Here is a 5492-nt window from a genome sequence, read left to right on the forward strand (position 1 = left end):
CAGACGCAGGCAGGGGCCAGAAGTTCCGGGCAGAGTTGAGTACCAGGAATTCCAGGACTTTTAGGCGGAATCAGGTTCCAGGAGTTCCAGACGGAGTCAGGTTTCAGGAGTTCCAGACGGAGTCAGGATCCATGATTTCCAGGCGAAGTCAGGTTTCATGAGGCAGATTCCAGGAGTTCCAGGTGGAGTCAGGTTCCAGGAATTCCAGGGGGAGTCAGGTTCCAGTAATTCCAGGCGGAGTCAGGTTCCAGGATTTCCAGACAAAGTCAGGTTCCCGGGATTCCAGGGGTAGTCAGTTCAAGGAGTTCAAGGCGGAGTCAGGTTCCAGGAGTTTCAGGAGGAGTCAGGTTACAGAGGTTCCAGGAGTTCCAGTCGGAGGCAGGTTCCAGAAGTTCTTGAAGTTCCAGGCGGAATCGGGTTCCAGAGAACTGGGAATAAAAATATCAGGTTTCATATTTGCACTAACACACACTCTCATAACTCATTCAAATACTCTCAAAGCTCATTCAAATATACTCATAACTCATTCAAATACACTTAAACTCATTCAAATACACTCACAACTCATTCAAATACACTCACAACTTATTCAAATACACTAATAACTCATTCAAATACGCTCAAAGCTCATTCAAATGCACTCATAACTCATTCAAATATACTCAAAACTCATTCAAACACACTCACAACTCATTCAAATACACTCATAACTCATTTAAATACACTCACAGCTCATCATTCAAATACACTCAAAGATCACTCAAATACACTCAAAGATCATTCAAATACACTTACAGATCATTCAAATACACTCAAAACACATTCAAATACACTAATAACTTATTCAAATGCACTCACAACTCATCATTCAAATACACTCAAAGATCATTAAAATACACTCATAACTCATTCAAATACACTCACAGATAAACATGGAAACATGTGGTAAAGAAAAAACAAATTCATGGAATTGCAAAACATATTTTTTTTTGCTTTGAATAACATTTTAATCAATGCCGTTTAATATTTCTAATATAAATAATTGGTTTCTCGTTAAAAATTTGAACAAAATTATGGTAAACTATTAAACATATATATTTCACATTTTACAACTAAAACTTTTCATACTATTGTGCCCGAAATATTAAAATTAGGCCTAGATAACAATTTTATACTCGGTCTAAAAATTAGTTTAAATCAAAAATAAATTTTAATTTATAAATAGTAAATGATGAATAAGATGAACTGGGATTTAAAACCATAAAATAATAATAAATCGTCAACTTCTTGTTGAAAAGTTGAAAAAAAACATTGCATTTTTCGGTTTGTTTCTAGCATCTCAAGTTTAATATTGTGTCAATTAAACATATTTATTCTGCGCGAGCAAAAAATCAGAAACTTTTATACTTTATGTTTATTGTATTATGTTTTTCAAATGTTTGTAATATATAAATCTTCAAATATGTTTCATTTCGTGAAATGAAATGTTTGTAAGATTATTTGTTTGTGAGATGAAATGTTTTTAAACTTAAATGTTTAAAACATGTGATGTCTCTAAAAGGTACTAAATGTCAATTTTTTGTAAATGTTATAGAATGTTCGTAAATGTAATGTTTGTGAATATTTGAAAATGTGATGTTTGTGAATGTTTGTCGTTAGTATAGATGTCTGTGAATTTAATGTTTGTTAATGTGTTTAAATGTTTGTGAATTTAATGTTTGTTAATGTGTGTAAATGTTTGTGAATGTAATGTTTGTTAATGTGTGTAAATGTTTGTGAATGTAATGTTTGTTAATGTGTGTAAATGTTTGTGAATGTAATGTTTGTTAATGTGTGTAAATGTTTGTGAATGTAATGTTTGTTAATGTGTGTAAATGTTTGTGAATGTAATGTTTGTTAATGTGTGTAAATGTTTGTGAATGTAATGTTTGTTAATGTGTGTAAATGTTTGTGAATGTAATGTTTGTTAATGTGTGTAAATGTTTGTGAATGTAATGTTTGTTAATGTGTGTAAATGTTTGTGAATGTAATGTTTGTTAATGTGTGTAAATGTTTGTGAATGTAATGTTTGTTAATGTGTGTAAATGTTTGTGAATGTAATGTTTGTTAATGTGTGTAAATGTTTGTGAATGTAATGTTTGTTAATGTGTGTAAATGTTTGTGAATGTAATGTTTGTTAATGTGTGTAAATGTTTGTGAATGTAATGTTTGTTAATGTGTGTAAATGTTTGTGAATGTAATGTTTGTTAATGTGTGTAAATGTTTGTGAATGTAATGTTTGTTGATGTGTGTAAATGTTTGTGAATGTAATGTTTGTTAATGTGTGTAAATGTTGAGAATGTAAAGTTTGTTAATTTGTGTAAATGTTTGTGAATTTATTGTTTATTAATATGTGTAAATTTTTGTGAATGTAATGTTTGTTAATGTGTGTAAATGTTTGTGAATGTAATGTTTGTTAATGTGTGTAAATGCTTGGTTTATATAACAATGTCTCCTTAGAAAAGGTTTATTTGAAGAAGAGGTTGCGTGAGGAATTGAAAATTATGAAGATTCTATTTTCATGAAAAAGAGATAAATACAGAACTAAAAAGCTTTAAATTTATAAATTGAAAACCAAGAGGTTTTGTATAATCCTGAGTTTAAATACATCAATAAGATACTCATGCTTTTGATATCAATGAATAAACTCTTACTTGAAATTACTGGCAAGACTTTGTGACCATGTAGTTCCTCTAGTTTTTGTATTAAGTATAAAAACATCTATCTGTATGCACTGTACAAATTTAAACATTTGTTACTTACTCTTCTCAATAGCTCTTCAGAAAGGGATGAGGTTGAGAGGTTGGGATGAGGATGAGAGGTTAGGATTATAATGATAGGTTGGGAGGAGGACGAAAGCTTAGGATCAGAATGAGATCTTGGGATGAGGATGAGAGGTTGGGATGAGGATGAGAGGTTGGGATGAGTATGAGAGGTTGGGAGGAGGATAGAGGTTAGGATCAGAATGAGATGCTGGGATGAGAATGAGAGGTTGTGATGAGGATGAGAGGTTGGGAAGTGGATGAGAGGTTAGAATGAGAATGATAGGTTAAGATGAGGATGAGATGTTAGGATAAGGATGAAAGGTTTGGATGAGGATGAGAGGATGGGAAGGGGATGAGTTCTGATATGATTCTTCGCATTAAACATGAGATTCTGTTAGATCAGCGAAATCAAATCCTTGTATCTTACAAATTAGGGACGAAAAACTTTATCTTGCAAACCTCAAAAACTAAATTTTAGGTTTATGAGACTTAAATATTTAAACTAATAATGTTGGTTTTGTAAGAGTATGAATCTCAAATACGTATCTATAACTAGAAAACAGAACTATGTATGATATCTACTGACTCTCATACCCGGAGAAACCTTATACTTCGCGCCCCTGCTCCGTCAAATCAAACCTTGGCAAGATTTGGATAAGAGCTGTCACGTTGCAGGCCTACGTCAGGATCATGTTTCAGAGCTTAGACTTGTATACAAGCATTCTAGATACACACACACAGATACATTTATCTCATCAGATATCTAAACCCGTTGGTTTACCAAACATTCACGCCTAGCCCAAAACCGCAAAATAGCGACATTTTCTCTGACTTCCGATAATTCAAACTTTTAAAAACCATTGCATTTAAAAACTCTAATATTTCTATCAAAATAATAACTTATAGTTATATAATATTAGAAAGAAAAAGATCTTAAAAGACAACTTAACTTTAATCATAATTTAAAAGCCTAAATCTTTTTTTAACACCAAAAAAAGATAAATGGGTGTTTACTATATACTGCTGATAAATAAGTATGAACTGAATACTGCTGATAAATGAGTACATACTGAATACTGCTGACAAATGAGTATATACTTGATATTGCTGATAAATAAGTATGTAATGAATACTGCTGATAATTGAGTGTATTCTGGATACTGCTGATAAATGAGTATAAAAGGGATACTGTTGATAAATGAGTATGTACTGAATACTGCTGATAAATAAGTATGTACTGAATACTGCTAATAAATGAGTATGCACTGAATACTGCTGATAAATGAGTATATACTGGATACTGCTGATAAATGAGTATTCATTGGATATTGCTGATAAATAAGTATATAATGGATACTGCTTATAAATGAATATTTACTGGATACTGTTGGCATATGGGTATATACTGGATACTACTGATAAATCAGTATTTACTGGATACTGTTGGCATATGGGTATATACTGGAAACTGTTGATAAATGAGTATATACTGGATATTAGTGATAAATGAGTATATACTGGATACTGTTGGCATATGGGTATATACTGGATACTGCTGATAAATGAATATTTACTGGATACTGTTGGCATCTGAGTATATACTGGATGCTACTGATAAATGAGTATTTACTGGATACTGTTGGCATACGCGTATATACTGGATACTACTGATAAATGAGTATATACTGGATATACTGATATATGAGTATTTACTGGATGCTACTGATAAATGAGTATTTACTGGATACTGTTGGCATATGGGTATATACTGGATACTACTGATAAATGAGTATATACTGGATACTGTTGGCATATGGGTATATACTGGATATTTCTGATAAATGAGTATATAATGGATACTGCTGATAAATGAGTAATTACTGGATACTGCTGGCATCTAAGTATATACTGGATGCTACTGATAAATGAGTATTTTGGATACTGTTGGTATACGAGTATATACTGGATACTACTGATAAATGAGTATTTACTGGATACTACTGATAAATAAGTATTTACTGGATGCTACTGATAAATGAGTATTTACTGGATACTGCTGATAAATGAGAATATACTGGATGCTACTGATAACTGAGTATATACTAGACACTGCTGCTTGATGTTGTGTTATCAGTAACCAGAAAATCAGTTCCAAGATCAGTTCTAATCATCTAATGCTTGAAGCTGTAAGACAGGGTGATCACGAATTTAAACTTTTTTCAATTTAGAAAAACCTTATTCTTCTGATCTTTATGTCTCCTCTAAAGTTTAACCAGTAGAAAACAAAGGAATGTCAAGTTTATCTCACCCTGTAGAATTATCTATGTAAGATGCTCTAGATAATCTAGTAGAGGGACTCCTGTCTATACTCTGATACATACCTTAAATACCTTCTCCAAACCATCTCATTTATATACATACTTAGACAGAGAGCTTCTTATAAAAAGAAGTGAAGGGGGTGGTGTCCATGCCCTACTTTAAAATCTGGTGGTTTCTACAATTTTCGACTGATAATTCCATTAGAGTTGTATCACATAGTGTATACTGTATATCTTTAGAAAAGTAGCCCTATAAAGTTGTAGAACTGTAGAACTGAATAACTATAGTTCTATAGAACTATAAAGCTATAAAACTATTAAACTATAGAACTATAGAACTATAGAACTATAGAACTATAGAACTATAGAA

The sequence above is a fragment of the Eurytemora carolleeae genome, unplaced genomic scaffold (genome assembly GCF_000591075.1).
Source record: "Eurytemora carolleeae unplaced genomic scaffold, Eaff_2.0 scaffold304, whole genome shotgun sequence".
Taxonomy (NCBI): domain Eukaryota; kingdom Metazoa; phylum Arthropoda; class Copepoda; order Calanoida; family Temoridae; genus Eurytemora; species Eurytemora carolleeae.